This window comes from Nannospalax galili, unplaced genomic scaffold (genome assembly GCF_000622305.1).
Source record: "Nannospalax galili isolate Female #2095 unplaced genomic scaffold, S.galili_v1.0 scaffold999, whole genome shotgun sequence".
Classification (NCBI taxonomy): Eukaryota; Metazoa; Chordata; class Mammalia; order Rodentia; family Spalacidae; genus Nannospalax; species Nannospalax galili.
This window is the reverse complement of record NW_008344824.1, coordinates 572,553-588,774: the sequence shown is the minus strand read 5'-3', so window position 1 is coordinate 588,774 and position 16,222 is coordinate 572,553. Positions and strand designations below refer to the sequence as shown.

The following is a 16,222-nucleotide window of genomic DNA, read 5'->3' as shown; positions in this document are numbered from 1 at the left end:
GATTTCACCTGCCTCTGCCTCCCAAATGCCGGCTGGGACTAAAGGCGTGCACCACCATGCCCAACACTGGTCAATATTTAAACTCACAATATCCTCTTTCTATCTTCGACCTTTTGAAAATTGTCTTCCTTTAGAGAAATTATGACAACACAACTGGGCAGAACCTGTAAACACTGCAGAGCCGAGGCGGGAGAAGCTTCCAAAGACAAACAGGGAGAAGTAAAGTTCAAAAGGCATTTAGGAGCCTTATTCCAGCTACCTCTGTGCTAAGCTCTTTTTCCTCCCTAAATGCATCACTTAACTGTCTGTCAAAATAATTACTGCCCAGTCTCCCTGCTCATACTCCAAAGCCACAGCCTTTTCTGGATTCCTTTCCCTGACAGGCTGCTCAGAAAGCACTTTTCAGTGGAATATACTCCTCTGCTGTCTGCCTGTCAGTGCACACAGCTGTCCGTCAGGAGGAGTAATTAATGGGTTCATTATGTATGAAAGCAAGCATCATCTCACCACTTGGCTGTCTAGTTTGAATAGCTCCTATCAGCTCTTCCTTCACGCCAAGGATGGTCAGTGTCCAGGATATGATAAAGCTGTACTCCCTTTTGGATTTTCCCTCACTACTCAGAAACCAGTGCACTAGAGAGATGTGTTACAGGAGCACACGGAGAAGAGAACTCTCATCACCACCTGCAGACAGGAGGCTGAAGGACTGAAAGTTGGTGAGGACAGAGCCAAGGAAAACAGGAAGGTGAGAAAACATCTGTGTGTCTGGAACACGTAATAATGTTAAAGCAACATGATTTGGGAACATTTGCAATTCTAAAACACAAGCAAGCAGAACTTGTCCAGAGGAAAAATCTACAGGAACAATCAGGATTTCTCACTGCTGAAACAGTCAATGAATCTGTGATGAGTTCTGACCGCTGCTGTGGTCAGATCAACTGCTGTTACTTGATAAAGGCAAAATTCACCCTTTGGTCTCTATAATGCTATCCAAATGGATTCTTCATCTGCTGTGTGCTGTCCTAACTAATGCTATGGGATTATCAGGACCACAGAGACACTGCAAGAAATAAGACAAACCAGCAAAAGAAATCACCACGGGAGAGCAGACGAGGCATTTCAAGTATCAGGGCTTGAGATCTCAGCCTGAGTTCTACCCACTGAGCTTCAGCCGACTCCTGCCAGGTGAGACGTGATTTTATAACAGTAATTCATAGCTTGACTACTGAAATGAAACCTGCTGTGACAGTGAGTGAGCCAGTAGCTTTGAATTGCATGTGGTTCTCTCTTAAGCTTTATGCAGATTTAAGCCTTCTGAGGTAAACACCTGTTTCTGTTTAGGCTGCATAAACTAGTCACTCGTAACTAGATAATAAAACATCTTTAAAATCTCATTTATTTTTCACTGGATTTATCCCATCTTTGTCTTCATTTTTAAAAACGCTAATTATGTTTTATTTAATAGCCTAAAAAAACCTGTATAAGAAGAGCCCAGAATGGGCTCACGTATGCTTTTTACCAAATAGGCAAAAGAATTTGTCTTCCACAGCACTTGGTTAAACAAGGAAAAAACCATAGGCATCTTTAATGGTATTCGGTTAATATATTACAAAAGGTCAATGGCTAGCTTTAATTCTTAGCATAACAAACTAAACTGTGATGTCACTCTAATTCACACTAAAGGAGAGAATGTCTAGTGAACACTAGGACAGGGCTAATTTAAGACACCAGGAATGTAACAGACTGAATGGGGACATTTTTCTGTTTAACAACAGAACAGAAGGAAGTCTGGCAAATAAAAACCTCAAAAGTTTTCATACAGACCAATGGTTGAAACTACAAAGAACTAGTGAAGCCAGGAAAGAATGTTAAAGGGTAGAGTGTCTTCTGGAAATTCCTTAGAAATCACTGCAGAATAAGCCTTCTAAAGAGGCTATGTCAAAACCTTAAAAAGAGCTGTCAGTCCTCCCTCACCTGATGACATTTTCATTCCCTCCATAACAATTCAATCACATGAAATCACTGTCCTTTATCTTCAATTGAGAAGTTAGGTTCAAAATCTTATCAATAAGCCCTAAAACAATCATATTTCTATTAGCTTTAAGGGTGGAGATAAGAAAAACAACAAAAGCACACCACACCTAACTAAAGAAATCTGCTAATCCAAGAAAAACTATCAAAAGGTGTGACTCAATACTTGGCTGAAAATCAATGTGAGTTCTGGGGAGACAGCCCAGAAGTAGACAGACCACTTTCCTGGCATGTGCCAGTCCTGGGTTTGAGCCCCAGCACAAAGTAAGAAAAGTGAAATCCTTTTTCCCATTTCACTGAACTGTTTCCTGTTATAAAATTTTAATTAAGATACTGAGATAGATTACTCTTTTTAATACAGTATACACATAAGCTTAATTGTCACACATCATTTGTATCTGAAGTCCTTAAGAGACACTTGTCATTTTTCTAATACCAAATGAAAGCACCAATTTTAATATAGGTAGTGACAGACTATACCTATTTGTTTCAGAAAAAAAGTGACTAGAAATTTTAAATTTTCACATAAGTGCTGTTTTTTAAACCTATGAGATTTACTTGAACCCTTAAAGCTTCTTTTCATCTGTTTCCTCCATCTTTCATAAATTGGCATGCTTTAAAAACACAGTTTAAGTGAAAAATACCAAACAGTATTTTAAATCGTAATAAAAAATCAATAGCTGTGCAAAAAGGAGATTTACAATTATGCACAAATTCTAATACCCAGAATGAAAGGGGATGTAAAATAATATTCCTGGTATTTTATTCATTTACTCATTGTAATGAAGAAGCTCCCACTTTGGGGAATTTGCTTCCTTCTATAACTTACCTTCCCATGACAATGGATGGGTGGAGGGACACTAAATACTCCACTCCCAAATTAGTCTGTCAGCATCAGTGCCAATGAATCTTTCCTTCCTGTCTCTAAAAGTCCATTCTGAAAACTAACCATGGCAGCTTTTATAACAGTTTCCAAATAGTATTTAGAAAAACCTGTATTTCCTTCATTTTATAACACATTATCTGCTACATATTAAAAAGTTGAAAACTCAACATTATCTTTAGCATCTCATTGATACAAAATGTGTAAGAAGTTTTTAATATTGTGTGTGTGATGTGTGTGTGGATATACATGCCACAGTGCACATGTGGGGGTCAGAGGAAATTCTATGGAGTCAGCTATCTCGTTCTACCTTACTGTGGGATTGAACTCAGGGCACCAGGCTTGAGGAGAGAAGCACCTTTACCCACTGAGCAAGCCAGCTTGCCAGTCCCAGGTAAGGGGTTTTAAGTGAGTACCTGAATATCAGGTTTTTGGTTTTGTTTTTTTAATGAAAATCTTCCCATAGTATTGGTAGATTTAACAGAGATTTTTGATCTTTGGGAATAGTCAAAGTCTGCTAATTGTTTCTGTGATTCAACAAGATGGAGTAAATGGACTATGATATCCTTATTAACAACAATATCTACTACCATACATCTTAGATTATGGTCCTTTAAATTATCCAAAAGCTGTAAGCTTTCAGTTTACACTACAAGGCAAGAAAAACCAGTATATGGTTCAAAATAGAGTTCATCCATTGAGTGCCTCTGTAGTCATACCAGTCTTTAAAGAGGAAGTCATTTTCCTTTGAGAAAACAAGCAACATAATTTTGCAGACATACAAGTAAAATTCATTTTAATGTATTAACATTTATCTTATAAAGAAGCCCTATTTTAAGTTCTTTAAGTATGTATTTACTTATTTATATTTATATGACTTTCAAGTTTTAATTTCTTTGAAAGAATCTTTCAATACAGTATAATGGTGATGTGTTCAGCTTAATTCAATGATTATTTCAACAAGTCAATAGGTTTGTGCCTTGCGGTCCATTTTCTTTATGAAGGGACTAAATCTGAATAAGGATGTAACTCATCATGAACATTCTACTCCTCTCCAACTTTTCCTGCTGGGAGAAAATGATCTTTGGTTTGTGACATCACAGTTTAGGACTGGGGGCAGTGGCTGTGATATCAAGGCTGATTATACCCTTTCAGTGTGAGCTCGCTGTGATTCCAGCACACTCATTCCAAGTCACACCACTGAGACACCAAAGAGATCTGTGGCAGGAGCTGAACTGGGGGGGAAAATGCTTTCATTGTGTCTGTCACTTTTCAGCATCAACTAAGGATAAATGCTCCACTTCACAGCTTTCCTCACTAATAATTTGAAACATCATAGGGAGTGTAAGTATCATGTTCACTAAGTCTAACAGATGAGAAAAAAAATCCAAGTGAAAACCCCAGTAAGCAAGCAGACAATAGTGGAACCGGAGCAGGAAAAGCAAGGCACAGGTGCAAAATTGCCCACCCCCACCCAAAATGGGACAGTATCACTCAATGACAGGGTTCTAAGTATAGACTGTAAAATGATCCCACAGGGCAGGGTGATCAGAATATGGCATACAAACTAGTACTGTAGCATCAGAGTGAGGAGGAGGCTGATATTAACCCTTCTAAGGAAACAAAAATTCCTTAAGAGAATCTCTTTAATTAGCCAAAGTACTGTGTTCTATAAAATTCTTCAATGAAAATTTGCAAAGAAATAAAAATAACTCCAGAATTATGAGTCAGGGCTCACAAATGCAATAAAAATGAGAGTTCCTCTTAAAAATACATGCATATATATAGACCACCTTTCCTCTTTAGTACTTTTGCAACTACAGCTAGCTGCCAAAGGACAAAGCAGACCAAGCAAGCCTTCCACATCAACACAGGTGCAGTTTACCTTTGGATTAGTATCAATAGCTCCAGTCCAAAGTTCTAGTCATCTGTGACAGCCTAAGTACAAAACATACTTAAATATTATGTGTACAAAACAATAACATCTCCATACATAATCACAAACCAAGATGGAATTTCATTATCTACGGTTACAGCTTTTGCTTGAGATGATGGTATATGAGAGAATTTTGAAAGCATTTGTATACTCCTATGTGCTAGTTAATTACACTGTATTATTGAACAGTTGTCAGACAATCCTGACAGTCTCTATTTTTCATATGGTATCAGAAATATTACTGAAATAACTCAAGAATCCAGACCAGTCAGAAAACACTTTTATTGATCTGTATTTAATGTTAACCTATTGTCATCATAATATGTGGACCTTCCTACTTACTTATCACTATAGAAATGTAGAATGGGGGCTGGAGAGATGGTTCAGCAGTTAAGAGCACTGGCTGCTCTTGCATAGAACCCGGATTCAGTTCCTAACACTTATGTGGCAGCTAACAGCCACCCATAACTCCAATTCCAGGGGATGTGATGCCCTCTTCTGGCCTCTGAGGGGATACTGCATGCATGGGTTCACTTACATGCATGGAGGCAAAACACTCATAAGCATAAAATTAAAATAATAAATAAATGTAGCACTGAATAATGTACTCTTTGAACAGTAAAGCTAGAGACAATGCCCAGTTCAGTTACTCCAATAAAAACCTTGAACTTTGTGGCAAAATGATCTAAATAGGCTGGTCAATACATAATTGAAACCTATCCATTTTAGCTTATTTCATAGTGTCTCTCTGATACTTAATCTTCCATCAATTGCATATTGTTACAAGGACAGTCTTCTAAATGTGGTGATTTCTGGGGAATTTGAAATACCTACAGAAAAGCCTTTCATGTCTAGAAGTTTCCTTAGCCTTGTTGATATTGCTTATCCTAAAACACTTTGTTAGGCAGCTTGAAATTTTTTATCTTTGTCTTGCCTATGAAATTCTGCATTGCTCATGGGTGAAGATCTTAAGAATAATGATCACATCTACTGCCTAATTTCAGATATGCTCAAAACTAGTTAGTCAGTAGGTATACTGAATGATGAAAACAGATTCCAATACCTTCTCGGGTACAATCTCAAACAGGCAGTATAATAGTAACCCTAAAATATATCTCATTTTGACTTCACCAGTAACAGAGCAAGTAGACTTCACAGTGAAGTCTCAGTGTGGGAACACTTTTGGAGCCATCATACTGAAATAAAAGCTCTACAGAAGTCATATCCATTAAGGAAACTATGGTATTATCAAGTAGGTAAATACAATATAGCATAGCTATCCCTCATACTATTTGATATATGGAAATCACATTTACCGTACCGTACTGAGATCCAAAACTTCATCAACAGTCCCAAAAGATCTCAATTGGTTTTGCTATTAAAGTCATTACAGGAAAATGCAGACATTTTGCCAAAAAATCAAAGAGATACTGTAACTTATTTTCTATTGCACAATGATAGCAGAAAAAGTGACACACTCAATCTTACATTTATCCTCTTCCCTCTTATCCCAGATCTGTTCAAGGATCTAAGTCTGCAAGTCACAACATCACCAAAACTTCAGGGTTTCCTATCAGTTAAAATTGTGCCAACAGTGATGACTTCTTTACAAGTAGGGAGAGTAGCAAAAGCCTGTGCCAGGCCTCACCCTCTGTGACAGAAATGAAGGTAAGCATAGGCTACCATTGCTCTACAATTCATCCACAGGTGTTGGGGTAGATCAGCTACAGGGATTCTACAGGGATACTCAGCTATATGGGCCCCATAAAGCCTGCGGTGTGTACAACTCAAGATTTTGAACTTTGTCATTCTACGTATTAGCAGTGTTACATTCCTTCAAGCAAGATCTTGGATAAAATGTCAATATAGAAAGCTTATAAAATAGATCTATCCTGAGACAGAAAGACCACATGTAGTCCACAAGACCCCTTGCTCGCCCTATCTCCTGTTCTTCCTGGACACTCCTGCAACTGTTGTGTGTGCTGCAACTGTTGTGCCAGCTAGAGGATTCACAAAGGTAGTCTCCATTTTGATGAACAAATATTGCCAAGGACTAATCTAAAATTAGTGAAGTAGTAATACTGTCTGGCCCAGGAGGACACAGGCTGCAAACACCACTGATTAGACATGGGGATGCTACACAATTATTCTGTTGCCTCAACAATGATCACACAACCACGACCTAGAATTCAAACAGATTACACGTTGATTTTAAACAGCTCTAATTTGGGTTGGATAAACTATGCCAGATGTAAATAAAATGAGAAAAATCTCAGCAAATTAAATGTGCAATCAGGAAGTCAAGTATAGAAATGAAATAGTGAGATTTTGCCATAAAATGATTCAGCAGTGTGAGAAACCAAGAGAGCAGTTGAAAACACCAATAGGCAGGACCCCTTTGGATACTTTCACCTAACATAGTATACATCATTTTATTATCTCTAGGTGATTCCAGGCCTACAGGCTGTAATTTACCTAACTGTAAGAGTAAGACAGAGCTCAACTATTTAAATTTGAGCTCCAATATAATTGAAACTTTAAAATTTTTTGAATTTTTGCAATTTCATACAATATGATTTGATGGTATTTGACCCCCTCCCCTATCTGAACCTCCCCTACCTGCCCTCACCCAATTAATGTACTCTGTGTACACACACACACACACACACACACACACACACATCCATACATATATATATGTATAGCTATTAAGGGCTACAGAGTAGGCTTTGTGTCCCCAAATGTCTTGTGGTGACTTCAATGAGAATGACCCCATAGGCTCCATCTGGACATTTTGTCCCCAGTTGGTGGCATTGTTTTGGGAGGTTTTAGGAGGTGTGGCCTTGCTAGAGGAAGCATGCCACTGGGGGCAGGCTTTGAGAATTCTTAAACCTTGAAGGATTTCCAGTCACCCTCTGTTTCCTGTGTCTACTTGAAGATGTACGCCCCTGCTTTCTGCTCCTGCTCCAGCCACCTCCTGAACATGCTTCCCCTCCATGACAGGCTCTAATTCCTCTCACATAAGCTCAGATAAACTCTTCCTTCTATAAGTCCCCTTGGTCATGGTGTTTTATCACAGCAATAGAAAAGTAACTTATACAAAATTTGGTACCAGGAATGGGGTGTTGCTGTGAAGACCCCAACCATGTGGGGTTTGGAGGAATGTGGAAGACTTCCGAAGTTTAGACTAGAAAAGCAGTTGAATACTGTCACCAGAGTTCTCTCTGGGTCTTTTGCGCTATCATACAAACCCTATAACATTTTTTTTTTTTTTTGGTCTTTTTGAGACAAGGTCTCCCTGTAGCCCCAGCTGTCCTTGAACTCACTATGTAAACCAGGCTGGCCTCGAACTCACATAGATCCCACATAGATCCGCCTGCCTCTGCCTCCCAAGTGCTGGGATTAAAGGCATGAGCCACCATGCCTGGCTATAACATATCTTTATGTGCATTTATTATCGTGGGGGAGAGGGGGGAAGTGTAAGGTGACTTACAAAGGAACTAAGCACCCAGTGCCTAGCTCCGAGCTACTCAGCTCCACACCACAGCTCAGAGCCTTCCACATCAGATCGCTCCCACGCACACCCACAGTCACCACTAGCTTTAGCCCACGCCTCAGGGGCCAGCAGTCTCGCCCCAGGTCCATAAGTGCCAGGCCATTCTGCCCTTGAGTACACCCAGCTGCCATGCGTTCCCCATGCCTGCCGCCACTGTGCGTTCCTGGCAGCTCACAGCTTCCATCCCAAGATGGCACCACAAGCCCCTCCTTCCATGGCTAACTCTCCACAGCCAATTCTCCACAGCAGACCCTGCCCCTTGGAGGAACCAGAACCCCTGGGAACACAAATGCTATAAGCAGAGCTTAATGGGCTATTCTAGCAGGAGCCTGAAAGAAAGTAATGCTGAGAGTAAAGTAGTTCCAGAAGGAAATAAGGCATAAAGCAGCAACTTGGATATTTTGACCGAGTCTGGCTGCTGCCTGCCCACAGCCTAAGAGCTTCCATGAGGCTAAGTTGAAAAGCAATGGACTAATTTCTTAGGCAGGGGAAATTTCAAGACAGTCTAACATAGAAATGGTGGTGTGGCTATTAATGGTGAATAGTATATAGATCTACAGTGAAATAAAGCAAATGCAGCAAAAAGAAATGCAGAATGGGGGGTTGGGGGCCTGGAGAGATGGCTCAGTAGTTAAGAGCACTAGCTGTTCTTGCAGAAGACCCAGGTTCAACTCCCAGCACCCACACAGTGGCTAACAACTGTTTGTAACTTCAGTTCCAGGAGATCCGACACCCTCTCTGTCCTCCACGGGCACTGCAAGACATGGGTACACTTACACACATGTAGGCATAACACTCATACACATAAAATAAAAAACAAATTAAATTTTTTAAAAAAGAAATGCAGAATGTACAGTTTGTATTGAAAAAGAGCACTAGGAAAATTAATGTTGCAGACAAGTAAGGAGATTAATGTGTTTAAAGAGAGGCCTAGAGATTTGCACTTAAACAATGGAAAGCATACCTTCAGGGCAAGACTACACACAGCTAAGCCTACAATTTGTAAAAGAACATGCCTGAGGGGTTTTCTACTCCTAGAAAACCACAGCATAGAAAAGCTGCTGGTACTGTGAATGAAGCTGGCCAGAGTCTACCACAGCTGAACTTGGCAGTGTCATTTATGCGGTGCTGGCTTTAAAGGAATGAAAATGTCATCAGTTCTTCCTCCATAGTTTCAGAGAGCTGCCAAGGCCAGGAAGGGTGCATCAGGGACATCCCTGCATAAAGAAATCCCCCAACAGGCTGTTGCATGAAGCTGTGAAGGTAAAGACTGATTGTCAGTGGAGACCCCCAAGAAGACACTGGAGATGCTAGAGCCATGACACATCTGCCAAGGAGAGCTGCATACAGGGAGTGGTACGAGCTTAAGAGAGAGATGTATGTTGCACGTCATGCTGGAGGACTGAGCCATCTAAGCCCTTTGGAAGTCCCAGAAGTCTGACATTGAACTACTAGAGTTGGTGTTTGTGCTGATGGTTTTTTATTTGTTGTGGTCCGGTATTTCCTCAGTATGCCCCCAATTCTTCCTTTTGAGAATGGGAATGTGTATTCAGTCCCATTGTATGTTGGAAGTGCATAATTTGTCTTTTGATTTTACAGGGGTTTACAAGTAGAAAATTGCCTTCAGTCTCTGAAGAGACTTTGCATTCTGGACTTTTGAATAGTATAGAGACTGGTAAAGACTATGAGGACTTTTTAAGGTTGGACTAAATGCATTTTCCATTTTATATGGTCATGAGCCTATGGGGACCAGGGAGTGGAATGTGATGGTTTGATTAAGGATATTCTCCATAGGCTCCAATATTTGGAGATTTTTGTCCCCAGCAGATGGCACTGTTTTGGGAGGTTTTAGGAGGTGTGGCCTTGCTGAAAGAAGTGCATCACTGGGGTGGGCTTAGAGAGTTCTTAAGCCTTTCCAGATTTCAGTCACCCTCTGCTTCCTATGCCTACATGAAGGTAACTTATTGAAGGAAGAGTTTATTTGACCTTACTCGTCCAGAGGAATTAGTCTGTCATGGTGGTAGGCATGGTGGCAGTAGTAGAAAGCAGAGTCACCTCCTGCCACCATGCCTCCCTGCCATGACAGACTCTAATTCCTCTGGAACACTAAGGTTAAATAAACTCTTCCTTCTGTAAGTTCCCTTGGTCACAGTGTTTTATCACAGCAACAGAAAAGTAACTAATACAGTTCTTCAGTGTGGGTCCATCCACTGGAGCCTGGTAGACCTACCAAGAATTCCATCCTTGTAAGGAACTGTCTCTCCCCCTCAGCAGCCATCAGTTGCCAAAAGTTCCTTAGGTTTGGCTGGGATTTCTTACCCATTTCCCCATGTCTATGCTGGGATTTTGTCTGGTTTGAGCTTGCATGGGATTTGTGCATGCTGCAACAATTGCTGAGTTCATATGTGTAACGGAGCAGCTGACTGGAAAACTCTTGGTTCCTTGAGGTCATCCACCACCTCTGGCTCTTAAAGTCTTTCCAACCCTCTTCCACAATGATCCCAGAGCCTTGGGAGGCAAAAGTTTGAAATAGGTGTCCCATTCAAAGATAAGCACTCTACAGCTCCTTGTTCACCAAACACTGGCCAGTTGTGGGTTTCTGTGCTAATCATGATCTACTGTGTAAAGAAATTTCTCTAGTGAAAGTTGAGAGATGCATTCATCTTATACGCAGAGGTTGCATCAAAGGTGTGTCACTTAGGGCTAAGCGCCTCACAAACATTTATTCTCTGCATTTAACTGGTTGTGGAACTCTGTCTTGGTCTCTGTCTATTGCCAAAAAAAGCTTCTTTGATGAACAGTGAGAGGTACACTTGTGTGTAAATATAAGGATGCATATTTAGAATACAATAAGAAATTACATTGGATGTGGCAAAAGTAGGTTTTTCTCTAGGATCTATGGCCTCTTTAGCAATATGCACTTGGCTGTTTACAGTACCACACATAAGTTCCCTCCCATTGAGAGGGCCTTAATTCCAATTAGACAGCTGTTGATTACCTCCAAGATAAAACTGCCACTACTGCACCAGTAGCAATAGTTTGTTGGGTCAGTCATTGTTGTTTATTTGGCTTTACAGTTGAGTAGAACCATTGATTGGTTTTCTTCCTTGGTAATTTACACAGTCTCCTCTGATACCATAAGAGCTAGTCTTCAAGGAGGAGGCTTCCAGGTCAGTTTTTGCTTGATTGCTCCAAGTCCTGTGTCCAGAGTATGGCCTGTCTTCAACAACAGGATCTTACCTTCAAATTCTAGGAGGCAATCAAGGGCTGTAGCAATAGCAATAGCCTATATTATTTTGGGAGTCTCTTGGACTTTCCTGACCAACATTTCCCCCTGGTTTTTTCACTCCATCTAAGCATTATTTATCTCTCCTCTCCCCCTGTATAAGCCTCCCTACTCCCTCCCCAATTGAAAAACCCTCCTTTGCCCCATTTCCTCTTGATAACACCTGTCTCCTACTATCCCCTTCTCTAGAGCTCCTTCTCCTTTACCCCCAGTGTTTCCTCCTTTCAATTTTCCTCACCAGCTCCTGCAGTTACATCAAGATATACACCCATATGTAGGATTCAAACAAATCCTCCACTGCTCATCGCTTCCTCCCTTAAATACCACACACCACCACAAATTCCACTGTGCACATCTTCCTGTTAGGAGGCTGGGTCAGCACACTTAAAGCTGCTGTATCCCAGCTCAGTGGCCACAAGGAGCACAGCTGGCATCTTTTCTCTCCTTTGGGACAGTCTGATAGCAAGGGCGGTCCATGCTTACTCATCTCCTCATTGAAGCTCTATAACTGCATCTGTGAAATTTTGAGCCTTGAGAGTCTGATGATTTCTGCAAATGGAGAGTCATATATTCCAATAATAGGATCTTAATGTAAAAGAGTCCTCGCATCAAGATCCAAATTCACATTAGAAAGGACTGTTTCAAAAGTCACTATCCCTATTTAAAACTATAAAGGAATTGGTGCAGAAAAACAGAGATCTGAGTAAAGACAAGATTTCCCTCCAGGCAGAGACCCAATAATGGCTGGCCCTTATAAATAAAGTAGCTTAGGTGCCGTCAGGATCTGCTGAGCTCTGCTACTATACTGTGCTTTGAAAAATCTACTGTAGACACAGGACTCAGGAGGGATTTTTTAAAAAATAAAGGAAGTACATTAAAAAGTGGAAATGAGGGGATGGAGAGATGGCTCAGCAGTTAAGAACACTGACTGTTCTTGCAGAAGACCCGAGTTCGAATCCCAGCACCCACATGGCGGCTAACAACTGTCTGTAACTCCAGTTCCAGGGGATCTGACAGCCTCTTCTGTCCTCCTCGGGCACTGCACAACACAGGTGCACTTACCTACATGCAGACAATACACGCACATAAATAAAATAAAAATAATAATTTTTTTTTAAAAGTGGATATGAAACCTACATGGAATAAATGGGTCCTTAATTGGTCTGAGAAAAATGGAAAATCATTTCCCTTTCCCATGATTCCTATATCTAAAAAGCACTGGAAGATTAGGAAAGACAGAAACCAGAGTGATGCTCACTTTAAAATTTTATGTACCTATATTTTGTGTATGTATTTTGCCTGCATGTATGTAAGTGGACCATGTGAATACAATGCTCACGAAGGTCAGAAGAGAGCATCAGATCCCCTAGAACTGAAGTTACGGACAGGTATTAGCAGCTATGTGGGTGCTGGGAACCAAACCTAAGTCGTCTATAAGAGCAGCCAGTGCCCTTAACCGCTAAGCCATCTCTCCAGCCCCAGTAATGCTCACTGTACCCTGAGTCCCAACTCTAGCAAGAGCAAACATCTAAAACATGAATACGGGAAAGAAGTATGTGGCCATGCCAGGGAGGAGTAAGAACAAGAGGAGGAGCAAGCAAGTTCAAAAACAGGTAATAAAAGGGACCCGCTGACTCATATAGAACTGCACAGTTGTTTTTCCAACCACTGTAGACCTGTTTAGGAAGGTCTATGTACTTGAGAAAATGCTGAATTTCAATTCTGAAAATATTCTGTTGGCCTGGCCAAGAGTCAAACACAGTGATTCACACTTGTAATTCCAACATTTGAGAGGCGGAGACAAGGGGATTGCTGCAAGTTCAAGTCCAGCCTAGACTAACAGTGAATTCCTAGACAGCCTAGGCTACAAAGTAAAACTCTAAGTCAAAAAAAGATACAACAACCCTGGGCATGGTGGCACACACCTTTAATCCCAGAAGAGGCAGGTAGATCTCTGTGAGATTCAGGACTGCCTGGTTCTACATAGTGAGTTCCAGGCCACCTGGGGCTACAGGAAGACTCTGTGTGTGTGTGTGTGTGTGTGTGTGTGTGTGTGTGTATGTAACTAAGCAATATACATGTATATGTCTGTGTGTGTATAACTAAGCAATATGCATGTATATGTCTGTATATGTGTGTGTGCTTATAGCTAATTATAGCTCACCCCAAAAGGCAAAATCATGAAGAACTCAACTCCTAAATCCCATCCTGAAGTAAAAAATTGAAACTGAAATGGCTGTTTGCTGCTATGACTTAGAAACTGCAGTGTCTGTGAAGCTACAGAAAATGTTGAGCAGCTTATTTGAGCAGCTTATTTCCTACAACTAGCTGTATGGTCCTAGGTTAACTGCTACCTATATGAACATCAGTTTTCCCATCTAAAATGTGAACATCTGGCAATTGTATCATTTGAAATGGACATCCTATGATTCATTGAAAAATGAGGAGAAACACCAGTGGCCTGTAGCACACCAACTTTAGACAACAAAAGAGTAGTTTGGCACCCTCAGGAATCTTAAATGGCACATACAGCCTTCTTCAATGCGGACCTGGTACCTCTTCTGTGAAGCAGCAGCTGAGGAGACTCTGATACTCTGAGATGGTATGGGGAAAGAATGGTTCTGTGATGATCTCCCCTTCTCCATTAGTGGCATGCTCTGACAGCTCTTATCTTTCTATCACAGCAAGTTATTTTGCTCTTGTTGTTTTAACAAAAAAACCAACAACACAAAATCCTTGAATATCCTGCTCAACTGAAGAATTTTAATGTTATCATTGTAAACCATGGACAATTTTATAACTTTTTTGTACCTAGATGTTACATGTAGAGTAATCTGTCTTTAAGCAGGGGTAAATTACTCTTGAAAGAAAATGAATCCTAGATAGTTTCCCTTCAAGTCAAGCATCATGTTGTTTAAATAAACTTGTTTAAAATTTTTTAAAAAAAAAATGGCACATGCAGAGAAAAGGCAGGCATCTCCAGTGGTCAAAGAAAAACAACTTACACGCCAGTACATTTTTTTTTTCCTAACAATTGTTAGTTCATAGAAAAGCAGGAGCGATTCAAGGGATCCAAGAGTGGCATCAGAGGAATCCATTAAGAACTGTAACTTCTTCTAGCTACGAATTCAGCATGTAATGATATTTCTCAATTCTCTAGTTTTCAAAACCAAATTCAACTCACTTTTTCACCATGCCTTCAAATGTTAAAGAAAAGTAAGGACAAGAATAAAAAGGGAGAAGACTTAAGATTTCCTGGTTGAATCAGTGCTGCTTTTCAAAATGATCCCATAGGAAACTAATATGACTCATGGCCACGAGGCAGAGCAGAGATGAAATAAAGGATATCAAGCATGTACAGCTAAAGATGCCTTTACCCTGCATCATGAGCAGCAAATCCTTATTTAGGAGTAATACTATATAGCTGGCAGGCACGAGTACTCCCACACAGACTGGATTTAATGCCTTTTTGTTAGTAGCTTAACTTCTGAGATGACTGTAGTGGGAATGTCTTAACTTGACAAGACCTTATTGGCACAGCCTGCTCTAAAATAGTTCCATCATACCTGTGGCTTTACTTCTCCAAGGACGTTCCAGCATGGTTCCACACACTATACTCCAGATACAGTAACTCCCAAACAACAGCCTCTGATCCCTCCAGCTGTAGGCTGCTGGCCATGTAGAACATGAACATACACTGAATATTTAACTAAGTATAGGAGTTTCTAGGGGAGGTGCCCTAGTGCAGCAAACCAAGAATGGGCACACATGACTTTGTACAGAACAACAGGTAGTCAAAAACCTGACTGAAAGCAATTTTCTTTTTAAAAGAAGAGGCAAGGCCCAAAGACAAACTTATCCCTCAACTCAGCCCATTTAGCACTGTCTATATAGAACATAAAAATTACTTCTCTATGTGCAAGACATGTACAAGTACATGTCCCCAAATCCCATTTATCCTCTATGAAAAGAAATCTTTAAGAAGATCAAGAAAAGTAGTCCTTTGTAATATTATCCTGACCTCAAAACATAAAGGGAAAAGCATAGCTCTTCCTTAGTTAAATGAAGCCTACCTAAAAAAATGATATCGGCACAGCTTCCAATCAAAAAGATTCCAACAACTTAGGACTCAGAATTGCTTTGCAAATAAACACATTCTCATCTTTAAAATGGAACCATCAAGTTGGAAACCTGATGTAGCCTTGTCACCTTGGGCTATGAGCAACCGTACAATTGCTACTGTTTCCAAGACTCTTACAGGACTTGGCAGCCACTCCTCTTGATCAGCTCTCAAGATTGCCTGGGAGAGATAATTGAATCTGAAAGCTAAGAAGTAATTTGAAAAACAGTGAGAAGAGTGGCATCTTATCAATTTTCCTTAAAAAAAAAAATGAAGCACATGAATTTTGCTTGACTTTCAGCACACATAGTTTATAACACCTAATTATCTTTTTGCCTGAGTTAATAATTATCAGCAGTCAAGGAAAACTCATTTCATGTTAGAGCTCCTGAGTGCCTGTCATAATAATC

General features: G+C 40.4%; 2 protein-coding genes across 2 annotated transcripts in view; one reads left to right on the top strand and one right to left on the bottom strand.

Moving 5' to 3' along the window:
* Positions 1–16,222, bottom strand: part of Aven (apoptosis and caspase activation inhibitor) — a 178,866-nt gene that overhangs the window by 120,576 nt on the left and 42,068 nt on the right.
* The window catches only part of Chrm5 (cholinergic receptor muscarinic 5), a 75,579-nt gene continuing 60,372 nt past the window's right edge, over positions 1,016–16,222 (top strand). Inside the window, exon 1 of the mRNA XM_008841149.2 lies at positions 1,016–1,185. The gene's annotated coding sequence lies outside the window, so the exon portion shown is untranslated. The remainder of the gene's footprint in view (positions 1,186–16,222) is intronic.